Below are 17,189 nucleotides of genomic sequence, written 5' to 3' on the forward strand. Positions count from 1 at the left end.
GAGGAAATGTGATAAAGTTTGAACGTCTTTTCTCATTTTGTTCTACTTTAAAAAATAATGATAGCCCAAAAATGGGGATGAAAGAGGAAATGCTTGAGAAATACGTAGATCACAGAAATACTTTGATGATAGGTTAACAACTAAAAGTGAACCCAGAGGAATGAAAAGAGGATATAAATACCAATAGTAATAGCACTTAGACTCATATCACAGTGCTTCCCAGCCCTCTCTAAGCGGTTTACAGAGTCAGCCTAATGCACAACAATCTGGGCCCTCATTTTACCCATCTTGAAGGGACGGAAGGCTGAGTCAGCCTTGAGCCTAGTGAGATTTGAACTGCCAAATTGCAGGCAGCCAGCAGTCAGCATAAGTAGCCTGCAGTACTGCACTCTAACCACTGCACCACCGTGGCTCAATAAATGTAAGTATTTGTAGGGTTAGGAATTGCATTTAAATATTGTAGCAGACTGACATCTACATAATAACACCCGCTTGCTAATATAATTTTCATTTAACAGATGCAACTTATTAAAGAATAATAAATAGTAAATACTTATTTACTCAGCATAAGTGTGCATAAATATTTAAATCTCAATCAGAACAGAGGTGGAAGAGACCTTCTAGACAGCTCCCTGCTCAAACAGGAGATCCTACACCATTCCAGACAAGAGGCTATACAGGGTCTTCTTAAAAAACTCCAGTGATAAAACATCCACAACTGCTGTTGGCAAGCTATTCCACTGGTTAATTGTTGTCACTGTTAGGAAGTTTCTCCTTAATTCCAGGTTGTTTCTCTCCTTGATTAGTTTCCATGCATTGTTTCTTGTCTTGCCTTCCAATGCATTGGAAAATAGGTTCACACACACACATACCCTTTGTAGCAAACTCTCAAATACTGGAATACGGCTACCATGTCCCCCCAATCCTTTTCTCTAGATTAGCCAAACCCAAGTCCTGCAACCAATTTTATGCTTCTTTATACAACAAACATTTAGCTTTTTAAACAACAAGCAATTTCTTTGGCTGCTGCTGCACACTGCTAGCTCATATTTAAGAGATCATCCATTAGGACTCTAAGGTCATTCTTGCAGTTACTGTTTTCATATTCACACAACCTATTTTAATAGTTGACAAGGAAAAGGTGGTGGAGGAGGAGGAATTTAATTAATCATGACTGAAATTACCATTTGAATTCAGCTGTTTTCTCAGTTAGAAGCCAACTGCAGATACTGGAGAACAAAACTTTTTACTTTAATTTTTTTTTTTTAATTTCTTGACTTAACTGCACTGCACACCAGAACAAATAAACACAAAAGCAGTTTTTTCCCGAATGCCATCACTCTGCTAAACAAATAATTCTCTCAACACTGTCAAACTATTTACTAAGTCTGCACTACTATTAATCATGTCATTGTTCCTATCGTATCTTTTCTTTTAAATAAGCTGAGAGCATGTGCACCAAGACAAATTCCTTGTGTGTCCAATCACACTTGGCCAATAAAAATTCTATTCTATTCTATTCTTCTATTAAACATTCCATCTTCCATTAAACAGTGTGTCATCTGGGTATAAATATATCATGTGCAATAACAATCAAAATTTACAATGGTATTCATTACATTTATATTGATTCTCTAAATTTACAATAAAAATAATGAGCATAGTTGATCTATTCATTTCTCCCTCTTAACATATCTTCTAATAAGATAATAATAATAATAATAATAATAATAATAATAATAATAATAATAATAATAATAATAATAATAATAATAATAATAATAACTACTTACATCCTCCGACGATACCTTAACAGTTCCTAGGTCCTTGGTTAGGACTCGAGCTGCTGAGCTATTAACCAGCCTCAAAGGCTGTGAATCTCACTAAAGATTAACCAATAAATAATAATAATAATAATAATAATAATAATAATAATAATAATAATAATATAATTTTAATTGTCATATTAGTAAGAATCATCATATTGTTTGCTTCTCTATCTTAACATGTTTTCAATATTTCACTGATCTCCATTTATATCTAACTTCTATTTTTGTTTTCCAACCACTCATAAAATAACTCCCATGTCATATAATATTCAGTTTGTTCATTCTCCTTTATAGCAAGCATTAATCTATTCATTTCTGCACATTTTAATATTTCCCTACTCACATTCTCATCTGTGCAAATACAATTCTATCTGCAGTTAATACATGTTTAATTAAATATGCATTCCCTTTACTATAAGTTTCAGGTAAAATTCCCAACAATTTTTTTTATTTTTATCTAATATTTTTTTTGCTTCTACACATGTCCACCACATATGAAAATATGTCCCAGGTATCTGGTGACATTTCCAACATTTAGCTGACTTGTGTTTAAACATCTTTGCCAACCTTGCCAGTTGAAGATGCCATCTATAAACATCTTATACAGATTTTCCTTTATATGCAGTTGACATTGTTAGTTTATAGTTCCTGTCCCACAACTTCTGCCATTTATCTAATTTTATTGTGTAACCAATTTTTTTTGCCCATGCTATCATTGTCTCCTTCACTTGTTCATCTTCCAGTTTAATGATCAATAAGTAATTATACAACTTTTTAATTAATCTTTCTTCTGTCCCTGATAACATCTTCTCTAATTCTGTTAATTCTTTATAAAAACCATATTTAGCATCTTTCTCATATCTAGAATGTATCTGTACTTGTGAATAGCATGCCATGTTGATCCCTTGATCACTCAGCTCTTGTTTAGATTTAAGTTCCCCCTTTTCATTCATAATATCTTTATATCTAACAATATTCCCCCTGTTAATGACATTTTGGTGGATCAGTGCTTCCACTGTTGAAAGCCAAACTGGTATCCTCAAATAATGTTCTCTAATTTTCTCCCATATTAACAATAGTGCATTCCTTTTGTAATGTCTTTGATAGTAACCATGGGTCTTGCTTTTCTCATACCACAAGGCTTGCCAACCCAATTGTAAATCATGGCCCTCCAGAGTCAATAGTCTGAGCACAAAACTTTTTACATTTCTCATTTAGTTCTTTCTGTCCCCCGTCACTATTATTTTGTCCTTAATTCCAAGTTACAATACCCTGTAACCCTTGTGACACCCTGTGATACTTTGTGTATCACATTGGTTTGAGCATGTCTAAAAAAGATGTAACTCGTAGAAATGATGGTAAATCTTTTGGCAGTAGGTAAACCTCTAAAACAGAATTGAGAAAATAAAAAAAGATATATGTGTAAGTATTTCTAGGATTAGGGATTGAAATCTTTCAGCAGTTTTGACAATTCCATAATATTATCTACTTGTCAATGTAAATTTCATAACACAAATAACTAACACAACATATAATTACTTACAAGATTAAATAATATACAGCAAAGGGCAAACCAGGTGGCTGTACTGTATCTTATAACACAATTAAAGTCCTCCAAAGCATCCAAAGTAAATCAAAAGACCCAGCTGTCCCAGAGTAGAAATACAACATATAGTGTATACAACATATAGTGTAAAGACTGTAACAGGCCCTGTATAGGAACAAAGTCAGAAGCACATCCATGAACACCAACTAGCAATCATCATCAGAAGACATGAGTTCCTTAATTTCCATGCTAATTTCCATGCTAATTTCCATGTCAGAACACATGGAATGACTTAACCATAGTTTCAACTGGGAAACCATAGGTTGAACTGAGAATCAGAGACCAAGCAAGTCCAAAAATGCATATAGAGGTAACAACAACTATATATCATTCAAAAGAGACAATCAAAAAGCCAAAAAGAAAACAAAAAGTTTAAAATACTCACCATCAATCAACAGCAATCAACAGAAAGATTAATGCTACACCAACAACCAAGTAAACAAGTCCAATCAAGAAACTAGTAATGCAGTCAAACAAGCTAACAGTAAACAACAGTCTAATCAAGGGACCAGGAAGAGCTCACTGACAGGACAAGCCACCATATACAATGAGAGCAAACCCCACTCCTTTGTAGTAGTGATAATGTTATCTACTAATCCAATGAAAAATCTGCAAGAAAAAAACAACCAAGCTCAGAGAGCACTAAGGTCCAGACAGTTCAACTCTTAGCTACAAATATTCTCTTTTACTGAAACAGCAAAGTTTGGAAAAAATCTATGTATGTATAGTACATTTATATTTATGTGTATGTATATGTATATACACATAAAGTCATGGGTTTCTCTCTCTCTTCCTCTCCTCTCCCTCCCTCTCCCTCTCCCCCTCTGTCTCTAAAATTGGGCTTCATTTAAGGACCCATATAGAAAATCAGGAAATGCCTCAAATGTACCAAGAAGTAGAACTTATTCTACTTCTGTTACTGATTTCCCCAAAAGGGAAAATCTGCATTGAAAAATTTGTAGTGCTAATGCTAATGTCAGGTGTGCCTCCTTTCAGTACTCAAGAAAGAAAAACCCCGACTCCATTTTCATAGAGAAAGGTACTTTTACTGAGTATGAACTGAATGCAACCAAAGAAAAGCAAATTCTGAGGCAATAGGCACAAAAATCACATATAGAAAGCATCCTTAAAACCCTCCCCCCAATTGTCCAGTCAAGATTATCCAATCCACATTCCCCCCAGGGGTCATATGGGGTGCAGCTTCTGTTGGTGCCATCCTCCTGGTATGCCACTATGGTTGACCTTGAGTGGTTATCACCGTTCTTTACAGCTGCACAGAAAATGCTGAAGAAACCTACGAAAACTTTCTCCCTTCTTCTCCACCAGTTCACTTCCCCCCTCCCAGACATTCAAAAAGCTCCCCCTCCCCTGTTACAATGGCAGCCGAGCAATGAAGCAATCAAGGAATAAAATAAGCAAAGGCTGACATTCGGCCCTCCTGCAGAAGAGACGTTATTCCTACAAAAAAAAAAAAAAACAGAATAAGGGAAAATAGATAATTACATAACCAAGAACATGAATACTACTCCAGGATTAAGGTTTATCAGGGTATTTGGAATAAAATAATTGCAGCTGCTTCAGAGCTCTAACATCTCACTTATTTACCCATTCAGACTGAGCTAATGGGAAATGTTTCCAGGCCATCAAGTACTGCACCTTACCGCGATGTTTCCTTGAATCCAATATTTCTTTGATTTCAAAATGCTGTTCTCCTTCAATAAGTATGGGGACCGGAGGAGGTTCTTGGTCCAGACACAAAGGGGATGAACATTCTGGTTTCAGCAAACTGACATGAAATACCGGATGAATCCTTCACAAGGATTTAGGCAATTCTAATTGCACCATAACCAGGTTAACTATGTGTATGATAGGGAAAGGACCCATGTATTTGGGTCCAAGTTTATTCAACTTTTGGCTAGTTTGCAAGTACTTGGTGGAAAGGAACACCCTATCTCCTACTTTACAATCTCTACCCTGAAGTCTTTTCTTAACAGCTTGGACTTTATAAGCTTGGTGAACCTCATCTAGGGCCTTACATATTACAGACCAGATACCACGTAGCTGTTCAATCCAGTCAGCCAAAGAAGGTATCTGTGGGTTTTCCTGAGGTAACTCCAGGATGGGGACAAAATCTTGGCCGGAGTCTACCTTAAATGGGGTAAACCCAGTACTGCTGTATATAGAGTTATTGTAGGCAACCTCTGCAAATGGCAACAAGTCCGCCCAGTTATTTTGCTGATAATTTATGTAACATTTAAGTTATTGTTCCAACACCGAGTTAGTTCTTTCACAAGCCCCATTGGTCTGAGGGTGGTGGGTGGAGCTTAATCCCTGGGCGGAGCCTAACAATCCCAGGAACTCCTTCCAAAAATGGGGGGGTGAACTGGACCCCTCTGTCTGAAATTATTCGCTCCGGAGCCCCATGCAATCTGTACACGTGTTGGGCAAACAACTTTGCAAAAATTTTAGCCAAAGGGATCTTGGAAGATGGGATAAAATGCACTTGTTTAGAAAATAAATCAGTAACCACCCAAATGACTGTATTCCCTCCACTTTTGGAAGTTAAACAATAAAATCCACAGAAATTTCCTTCCGTGGGGCTCCCGGCCTACCTACACTCTGAAGCAGCCCAGGTGGTTTCCCAGGAGGCCTCTTTGCTAAAGCACATGTGGTGCAACTCGCCACATATGCTTCTATGTCTTTCTTCAGTGCTGGCCACCAGAATTGTCATTTAACTAAGTATAATGTCTTCATGAAACCAAAATGCCCAGCGATTTTAGCATCATGGGCGTATTGTACTACTCTTCCTCTCAGGCTGGTGGGGACCTACAGTTTAGCTTCCACCCATGCGAGCCCCTCTTGAAGTGTACACTCATTGGAGTGGGCTAAAAACCACTCATCAGTTTTTAGAGCTTCTTTCAGCTGCTTGCTCAAGTCGCCAGACAAGGTTACATCTACTTTTGTCTGGGCTCTAGTAACCACTGGTGCCACCAGCTGTTTCAAGGGGATAACCAGACGAATCACTTCCTCTCTAATGCTATTGTATTGAGACAGTCTCAAAAGGGCATCTGCCTTAAAGTTCTTCCCTCCAGGAAGGTAACACAGGGAGAAATTAAATTGTTTAAAGTGTTGAGCCCAGCGGACTTGCTTAGGCAAAGTTTTTGTGGCGTTTTCAAAGCTTCTAAGTTTTTGTGATCACTCCACACCTCAAACGGGTGCTTTGCCCCTTCAAGGAAGTGCCTCCATGTTAACAGTGCCCAACGAACAGCAAAAGCCTCTTTCTCCCATATGGCCCTTCTCTCGGTCTCTGATAATTTCTGAGAGGTATAGGCACTGGGTTGGAGCTTCCCCTCTGCATTTGTTTGGAGTAACACCGTACCGATGGCCACATCGCTGGTGTCAGCCTCCGCTTTTTCCTGCTTTGGCTGCCATGGTAACGGGGGAGGGGGGAGTTGGCTTTGAGTTATAAGCATGCTGGACAGAGAAACGAAAGTAAATCCTAAGATATAGTGTTACATCTTTGAAGCTGCTATCAGGTCAAAGGCCAGGGCATTCCTGATTGATGACACTGTCAGGGCGTTTATTAATCCCATGTTTGGCTCTGGGACTAATTACCCTGGTTTAGAGGAGATGTATCGTGGCTTATTCCAAGTTGCAATAATCTGAAAAGAAACGCGAGGAAAAGGTTTCTAATAAAACTCATTTATTTGTTATAAAGAAAATAAAACACCTCACTAACTAAGAAAAGTTAAATTGTTACATTTTTGGCAAGCGAGATCTCCTGCCGGTCCAAGACGGACCTCTCTGGCAGGAGAACAAAGGAAAGAGTGTGAGAAGGAATGTGGGTGGATGCGGAAACACGTAGCTTACTGATAAGAAGTTGTCAAGCTACGGAGAGTCTGATAGTCCAGAAATAATTGGCTCAGCTGGTAAATAAAATAACGCAGTGACATTCCCCTTCTTTGCCAGTTGAGCGAATATCAGTACATCATCAAATAAGGCACATCTTCTTACGCAGATACTCGTGTTGAGCTGCTGGAAGTGGTTTGTTGAGCATATCAGCAATTTGATCATGTGTAGATACATATTGCATTTTGACAAAACCTTTTTTCACTAAATGCTTTATGTTTTGGTAACGAATGTCAATGTGTCTGGACCTAGAACCTGTGAAATGAGATTCAGAAATATAAACCACCAATTCATTGTCTTCCATCACGGTGATTGGTCGGATCGGGTGTGTCCAGATATCTGTGACTAAAGCATCAAACCAAGTTAGAGAATTACATGCATCTGAAACACAAGCATATTCAGCTTCAGTAGATGAACAAGAAACAAAATTCTGTTTACGTACTTGCCAATAAACAGGACATCCATTTAAGAACATCATATAACCTGAAGTACTTTTACGTGATTTCTTATCACTTGCCCAATCAGAATCTGCATAACAACATAATTCTGCATAATCAGTATGTGTTGGTTCTAACAATAATTTCAAGTGTTTGGTGTATTTTAGGTATCTCAATAATTTCTTAATACATGTCCAATGAAACTGTTTTGCCTTACCTACATGTCGTGATAAGAGATTAACACTAAGTGCAATGTCGGGTCTGGTCCAACTACTAATGTATAATAGTGACCCAATGACTGAACGATAAAGTGTTTGATCCTCGAACTCAGGACTTTCTTCTTGTGTCAAGTTGTGAAAATCTGTTTGCATGGGTGTCTTTGTTGTGTTAGCATCCTTCATGTTGCAATGATGCAAAACTTGTTCAATTTTATCTTCTTGTGAAAGACTAAACCCCTTCTGTGTTTTTTCAATCTGAACACCTAAATAAGTGCTAATGTAACCTAATGATTTCAATGTGAAGTATCTCTGCAAAGCTTTGGCAAAAATTTCACTCATTTGCTTATTTGGACCAATATAAACAATATCATCAACATAAACAAGAACTATCTCATATGCATTGTTAGATCTTTTTGTGAACACGCACTCATCAGTTTCGGACTTAATAAAGCCCATTGAATTTAGTTTGTCAGTAAGACATAAATACCACATTAAACCAGATTGTTTCAGACCATAGAGACTTTTGTTTAGAAACCAGGTATCCCCTTCTTGCTGTCGGAATCCTGGAGGACTTCTCACGTAGATCTCTTCGTCTAAACCAAGGATAGTTGCAGTTGCTAAAGCAATTTTTACACTCTCAGTTCTGACTGTCGGTGAGTAAGTATTTGTGTAGTCCTCAGGATAACGTTGAGCGAAACCCTGAGCTACAAGTCTGGCCTTGTACAATGACTCACCATTTGGTTTCTTTTTGATTCTGTAGACCCATCGAGTGCCAATGACCTTTTTGTTTGCTGGAGGTTTTGCAGGTGTAAATACTTTAAGTTTCTTTAGACTGTCCATTTCAACCTGCATTGCTTCATACCATTTGTCTTGCTCTGAATCAGGGAGCTGCTTGATTTGTGTGAAATTATCAAGTGGAAGTGTGACATTGCAAATCAAAGGCAAGGGTGCTTTTGTCAGTTGCCAAGAATATCGTTGTGGAGGGATTCCTTTTGTGGCCCTCTTGGAACGTCTCGGAACAACTGTCCAATCTTCTTCTGGTTTGTCCTCGTCCTCACTTTCGTTGCTAGCATCAGCATCCGCGGCTTGCGAAGGCGGAACATCGGGTTGAGAAGAATCAGTGGAATCTTGATCATCAATCTGCGTGGCATCAGCAGTATCATCTCTGGGAAAATAAACTCCAGGATCATTGGAATGAATCCTGGACCAGTCAATATCTTCTTCAAAATTAGCAGATTGGGAAATCACAATTGCATGTTTAGAGTCAATAAATCTGCTCCATTTTGAGTTATCATCAATACCCATAAATCTCAGTCTCTTTGCTGCTGGACTTCCTTTTCTTCTTTGAGCTAAGGGAATATTCACCATAGCATATGAACCAAAAATATGGATGTTTTTAAGATCAGGCTTGTAGCCATACAACATGAAGAAAGGAGTCTGATTTGTTACACTGCTCCAAGTATGATTGACAATGTAATTTGCATACTTGATAGCTTCACCCCAGTATATCTTACCAAGGTTGGCGTCTTCTAGGAGACAACGCATCATGGTTTGCAGTACCCCTTGTCTTCGTTCTGCGACTCCATTATGAGCCAGTGTGTAAGGAGCCGAAGTCTGATGAATAATTCCATTCTTACGCATCCAGTCCTGGAAACGCTGAGACATGAACTCGGCACCACGATCACTCTGGATTCTGGCGATGCGAACTTGGTGTTGGGTAGAAACAAGGGTTGCAAAATCTTTAAAGATCTGAAAAGTCTCTGATTTTTCTTTCATAGGATATCCATATCCATATCTAGAGTAATTATCAACAATTGTTAGAAAATATTTTCTACCACCAAATGATGGTGGGAAAGGACCAACTATGTCAATGTGAACCAAATCAAAAATGCGTGTTGACAGGCGTGTAGCGCGTTTGGGAATGGCTGCTGCTTTGGATTTGGCCTTCTTGCATACAGCACAATCCAAAAACACCTTACACCCCTTTAGATCCAAACCTTTTGTGAACTCCGGCATCTTCCTAAGAACACGGAAACTGGCATGCCCCAATCTTCTATGCCATTTATGGATACACCTGGAATGCAAAGGTTTACCTGTTAGTGAATTCTCAACATTAACATTTTTATGCGGAACCTCAGGCTTGCTCTGAGCAACCTGTTTACCAATTCTATTTTTGTTGGCTTTAGGAGCCTTAGGAATAGCAACAGGATCTCTCACTGGAGCATCTCTCTCTGGGCCTGTGCTTTCCCTTTTTGGAGTTTGTATACTTGCCTGTGTTTGCGGTTTAGGCTTTGGCTTTAAGTAATAAACACCACCAATTAATATGGTTTCAGCAACAATATCTCCATCTTTAACTATGTAACTTGCTTTTTCAAGGTGGTGAACTTGGAACTTTAACATTCTAGACAAGTGACACTGACTAAGCAAATTACAGGTTGCTGTTGGTATGTAATAAACATCAGGAATGAATGCATCGAGCTCTTCTACATAAACAGTTCCTTTTCCTTTGACCTGACAAGGATGATTTGAAAAAGAATAAAGTTCACATAGTTCTGGTTCAGGCTCGTGCATCTCTGTGAAAAGTTCCTTTCTGTAGGTAACATGCAATGCTGCACCACTGTCCAAAGTCCACAGGAGTCGTCTGTCATACTCTGGTTGAAGTTGTGGATCATTGGTTAAAGCCAGTGTAGCGAGTGGAGTTTGTGGATCACGCCGGGGACCACGACGACCTTGTCTTCCGCCTCTGCCTCTGCCTCTGGAATCTGTTCCTCTGGGCTGGTATGTGACGGGAGCTGGAACTCGTTGGGGACAATCCCGGGTGGCATGTCCCACACAATTGCAGGTGTAGCATCTTGGCATCCTTGGAGCGTAGGTTCTTCCTCGGAAGGGGTGCCTAGCTGGAGCTCTTGATGCGGGTGGTCCTCTCAAGTGTGGAGTAGCTAGCATGAATGCCTCTTCTTCAATTAAAAGTCTACAGACATTGTCCACTGTGCATTGAGCAATAGGGACTTGGTTAATTTTTGTAACAGCATCTTTCCATTCATAATTCAAAGAGTTAATAATGATGCTGATCATTTGAATATCTTCAATGTTATGGCCTCTTTCTCTCAATTCTGTTCTCAGACCTTTCAGTTTGGTCAAATGTCCTCCAATTTGTTCACCGGGTTTCAATCTCGAACCGTGGAGTTCAGACATGAGTAAACATGAAGATTCAATTGAGATAGGCCTCTAGCAATTTTCCAATTCAGCCCAAATTTGTCGGGCTGTTGTGTTTGGTGGAAAAGTGACCTGCAGTTCAGTATCCATGGACATCAATAATGTTGTGCGAGCCCTTATCTCTAAATCTCTTATTGCATAAGTCCAAGGTTGAGCAGGTGGGTTAAATACCATATAGTGCATGCCTTCTCTAAGAAGCAATAGTGTAATCTCACTGACCCAGGCTTTGTAATTATGTCCTGACATTTTTAGTTTTGACTCACCAGTTAGTGGAGAGACAGAAAATGCCTGGTAAGGAGCCTGCACTTGGTATGCTGGCTGTGCTGGCAGAAATGCCTGTGGTATTTGCTGTGCCTGTTGTGGACCTAAAAATGGTCTTGGTTGTGCTATTGGAGGTGGGCCAGGAGGTGGCCCTATTTGCACTTGTGGCTGGGGCACATATGCAGGCATTTGTAGCTGCTGTGGCTGATGCACTGGAATCTGCTGTATTCCAGTTGCCATTTGTGCTTGTTCTGCAATATTGGCATGACCTGCTGGAGATGCAGTCATTTGCCTTTGCTGTGTTCCATCTAAAAGGACACCAACACTGCCAGGGGGTGTTTGAGTTTGGGCCTGTGGAAACACTTGTGGCATTTCAGCTTCTTGTAGTAAATTACTTTTGCCAGCAGATGGTGCTGCACCTTTGGGCAGCTTTGCATACGTGGCATTGTATGCTTTAGAGTAGGAGTGGTTATGTAAGACATGTGTAACTTGATCAGGGAGACTTTCATGTGACGTATGCAGTGCTCTTTGCCTTAATTGGCCTGACACAGAATCCACCAGGGGGAGTGTCTTTGGCTCTGAGCAAGAAGACAATATGGCGCTTTTTGAAAAATTTAAGTTATCTCCCTTATCTTGCTCAAGCATAGATATAGCTATTTTTGCCTGGGATAGCTGCTGTTCATAGAGTTTTATACGGTCATGATAGGCTTTCATAGCCAGCTCATCCAGGGTGAGCTTAGAGCTTCGAGGAGAATAATGAATTGTTTCTCTCTCTGCGTGGGAGGAATTTTGCTCAGCAGTGTGCTTTAGCCTTGCATCAAGCATTACAAATTCAGAAGGTTCTGGGAAGACTTTTTCAGAGCTTGGAAGATCAGAAGAAAATGTTACTGACCTCAGTCGTAAATCATCATCTTCAAAAACAGCTTCTGTCTTATCTGTCTCCATTTCTGTTCCCACGGCTTCTTCTCGCTCCAGGCGTGTGGCTGTAGTAAGGGGCTGGAAATCTGGAAACCTCCTTTCTGCCACCTTCTCAGCAAAATACATTTTGTATTTGTTTTACTTCTGTTTCGGCATCTCAGCAATATAATTAGCGTACCTCAGTAGCTAAAAACTAATTGCCTATGCGCTCTTATCAAAACAAGGAAAAAGCCATAAATCAAACCATCCTCGTTACCAGATGTCAGGGCGTTTATTAATCCCATGTTTGGCTCTGGGACTAATTACCCTGGTTTAGAGGAGATGTATCGTGGCTTATTCCAAGTTGCAATAATCTGAAAAGAAACGCGAGGAAAAGGTTTCTAATAAAACTCATTTATTTGTTATAAAGAAAATAAAACACCTCACTAACTAAGAAAAGTTAAATTGTTACATTTTTGGCAAGCGAGATCTCCTGCTGGTCCAAGACGGACCTCTCTGGCAGGAGAACAAAGGAAAGAGTGTGAGAAGGAATGTGGGTGGATGAGGAAACACGTAGCTTACTGATAAGAAGTTGTCAAGCTACGGAGAGTCTGATAGTCCAGAAATAATTGGCTCAGCTGGTAAATAAAATAACGCAGTGACAGACACCACCAGACGTGTGCTTCCACCTGACCCCTGGGAGACCTTTGGATTGGATGATTTACTTTGGACAGTGGGAGGGGATGCTTTCTATCTGTAATTTTCGCGCTCTTCTCTCAGATTCTGCTTTTCTTTGGTTGCGATCACTTCATTTTCCAGTAAAAGTAACTGCTTCTATAAACAATGGAGTCTGGATCATTCTTTCTTGGACTTTGAAGGAAGCATACCTGACAGCTGGCGTCAGCCTATACAACAAACGGGGCTTCCATGGCAGGATGTTTAAGGACTGGTTCTGCAGCAAATAGTCATTTCAGTTTCTCAAAAAGCTGCCTGACAGCCCATAGTCCACTCGAGAGGCCAGGAGGGTTTTGGCCTCTCCTCTCCTTTCGTTTTCAGAAGATTAGTAATTGGTAAGGCAATTTTTGTGAACGAGGGGATGAACTGTCGATAGAAATTAGCAAAACCCAGGAAACTTTGTAGTTGCTTGTGGATGCATGGGGAAGCCCATTCCAACATGGCCCAGACCTTTCCTGGATCCATTTCTATCCCCTCTTGTGAGATGCAGTACCCCAGATAGTCAATTTTAGTCTGGTGGAATTCGCATTTTGATAGCTTAGCATACAGTTCAGCAGTTCTAAGTTTTTTCAGGACAGCCCTCACCAGTTTTACGTGGTTGTCCATGGTCTCGGTGTAAATAAGAATGTCATCAAGGTAGACCAGAACCCCCTTGTAAAGGTGTTTGTGCAGTACTTCGTTAATCAGTTGCATGAACACGGCAGGGGCTCCTTGTAGTCCGAAAAGGAGCACCCGAAACTAGAAACATCTCAGCAGGCAGTTGAAAGCAGTTTTCCATTCATCACCTTCCTTAATCCGAACTCTATAATACGCCTACCGCAAGTCCAACTTAGTAAAAAAATTTCCTTTTCCCAGGTGGGCTAGCATGTCCTTCATGAGAGGCAGTGGGTAGATGTTTTCTATGCAGATGGCATTTAGGTTTTGGTAGTCAACCACCAGGCGATAAGACCCATCCTTCTTCTCCCGAAATAGTACCAGGGCAGCTACCCGCAGCCTAGCCAGTTGGATAAAGCCACATTTTAGGTTTTTATCAATAAAGTCTCGCAGTTCCCCCAACTCCCGGGGGGGGCATGGGGTAGATTTTTGGTTTAGGTAGTTTTATCCCAGGAAGGATTTCTATGCTACAGTCTGTCAGCCGGTGGGGGGTCAGCACATCTGATGCCTTTTCACTGAACACCTCCCGGAGGTCCCGGTACTCTTTTGGGATCTTTTCTTCCCCCACAATGTGGTTCATTGCAGTTGCCACCCCCTCGCTCGCCACTTTGGCCACGCAATAGGGGTCATCCCCTCTCTTCTCTTGTTGATTGAGCAGATGCGCAACACACCAGTTTTCCAATTTATGTGTGGGTTCCATTTTTGGAGCCAGGGCAGCCCAAGTAGGAGGGGCCGTTCCATGCCCAGGGCCACAATAAAACTCAAAGTCTCTAGGTGATCCCCTATCCTCATCTTGATTGGTTCGGTTACAAAATGGGCTGCCCCCCCCCCAGCCACCGATCCGTCTATCTGACAGAATGCAATGGGCCTTTTCATCATTTTCAGTCTTAGACCCATCTGTTCTACAATGTCTGGGCTGATGACACACCTGGTGCATCCCGAATCTAGAAGGGCTAGCATCTGCCCGTGGGCCCCAATGGATGGTACTTTTAGTTCTACTGGGATGATCATGGGGCCCCCATTCTGACTTACCAGGAGGTCCTCATCGGAATCAGTTTCAGTTTCGCTGTCATTGGCGATGGTCAGACTTCCCAACTCGCCCTGTTTCAGGGGAGCGAACTCAATGACTTCTACTCCTTTTAGGGTGGTTTTGCGGGCTTTCACTGATGCTTTCTTGGCTCTCTTCCCTCCAATAGGAGTCGCCTTGGTTCCAGGCTTAGAGAAACACTCAGCTGCTTGGTGTTCCTTCTTCCCACATCTGAAACACACGGAGGACTTCAGCTTGGAGCCTGCTGGCCCCAATGCGGTCTTTGGCACCCCCTTGTGGGATGAGGAGGGTGGCTGATTCCAGGTGCGCCCACATCGGAACCGATCTCTGGCCAAGTCTATCTCCACATCTGCGGCCAGCACGTACCAGCTCTGCAGTTCCCTAGGGGCCCCTCAGGAGCAGCAATCCTCATTTAGCCTACCTTTATAACTCTCCAGCAGGGCTACTTCTGACCACCCTCCCATTTAGGGTGCCAACTTGCGGAACTCCTGGGTGTACTCTGCCACCGATCTCCGCCCCTGATGTATGGACTTCATTCTAATTCTCGCCCTTTGCTTGGCTAACAGGTCCTCACACCATGTTCTGAGGGCTGCCATGAATTGGTCATAATTCCTCATCAGGAGGGAATCTTCATTATGGAGTCCCAACATCCACTCAGCTGCCACCCCCTCCAGGGCCCTGGTAATGCACCTCACATGTGTGGCATCTGAGGGGAAATCCTCCCCCCAGTCCTGCATGTGGTTCCACACTTGGGTTAAAAAGAATCCCAGTCCTTTCGGATCTCCCCCATATCTTACTGATAGTAAGGGAATTTTGGGCTTGCTTCGCCTCCGTGGCAGGGCCTGTCCATCAGGGGGGCCTGGGCTGCAGTAGCTACTTGGGATCTGGAGGCCTGAGCTGTCTCTTCCCGGGCTTGGACTCTCTCTTCCACACAAGCAGCAGCCTCCGTTCCACCCCCGGGGCATTCATCCTCCCCCCTGGCAGGCAATCCATACCTTTCATGGGCTTTACGACTCTCCGCAGCCTCTCTCAGTAGTTGCAAAGCATGGGTGATCAGATGATCTTCTTTCTGCTCTTGCTTCCAGGCAGCATCTCTGCCTCGGCTTCTGGCAGTTGTTACTCCTTGGGGGGACCTTCTCCAGTTCTGGTAACCTCCCCACACCCAGGGACCATTTGGCTCTTTCCGGCTTCTCCTCCAGCTGTAAATTAGTCATCCAGTCTGAAGGCTCCCAACTGGGGTGTTATGAGGGAGTCGCTGAGGCAGCTACTCCCATCTGTTCCAGGTCACAGTCTTGATCAGACATAGTTTGCCCAGCCCCCAAGGAAGTTTTCTGGGTTGGCTGTTAATTGCAGACCTTGCTTAATATCAGGTATGCCTCCTTTCAACACTCAAGAAAGAAAAACCCCGACTCCATTTTCATAGAGAAAGGTACTTTTACTGAGTATGAACTGAATGCAACCAAAGAAAAGCAAGGTCTGAGGCAATAGGCACAAAACTCACATATAGAAAGCATCCTTAAAACCCTTCCCCCAATTGTCCAGTCAGAATCCACATCTCCCCCAGGGATCATGTGGGGTGCAGCTTCCATTGGTGCCATCCTCCTGGTATGCCACGACGGTTGACCTTGACAGGTTATCACCGTTCTTCACAGCTGCACAGAAAACGCTGAAGAAACCTAAGAAAACTTTCTCCTTTCTTCTCCACCACTTCCCCCCTCCCAGACATTCAAACAGCTCCCCCCTCCCCCCCCGTTACAATGGCAGCCGAGCAATGAAGCAATGAAGCAATAAAATAAGCGAAGGCTGACCGCTAATATTATAAGTGTGACACAAATAAGTACATTGGTGACCAACAGGCATATCAAACAAAATTTGGACAATACCAGTATTTTGATTAATTGTATTATTTTTAGAATATTTGAAGAGAAAGATGCTTCTTAACAGTGAGATCCAAATTTCATTTAATGCAATTTGATTTGATTTACTTTGTTGTTTAATTGATGACTGAAATTTCCATTCGAATTCAGCTGTTTTCTCAGTTGGAAGCCAACTGAAGATCCTGGAGAACAAATTTTTTTACATATCTCATTGAGTTCTTTCTGTCCCCCGTCACTATTATTTTGTCCTTAATTGCAGGTTGCAATACCCTATGTATCACAAGTTGGTTTGTGCACCTGAGCATGTCTAGACCTGTACAATCCTTATCAATTATGCATTCTTATTTTCAATCTCTAAGGAGTTAAAGAAAATATTAAAAGTAATGTATTTCCACAACAATAAAAATGTAACATTCTTTTTTCTCCAAAGCTACAGCTATTGTAGAGGACAAAGTCCTTTCATTCTGATTTTTTAAAAAGTAAACCTTTACTTTAAAGCAGC

The sequence above is a fragment of the Pituophis catenifer genome, unplaced genomic scaffold, assembly GCF_029215685.1.
Source record: "Pituophis catenifer annectens isolate HBS135680 unplaced genomic scaffold, rPitCat1.0.hap2 SCAF_15, whole genome shotgun sequence".
NCBI lineage: Eukaryota > Metazoa > Chordata > Lepidosauria > Squamata > Colubridae > Pituophis > Pituophis catenifer.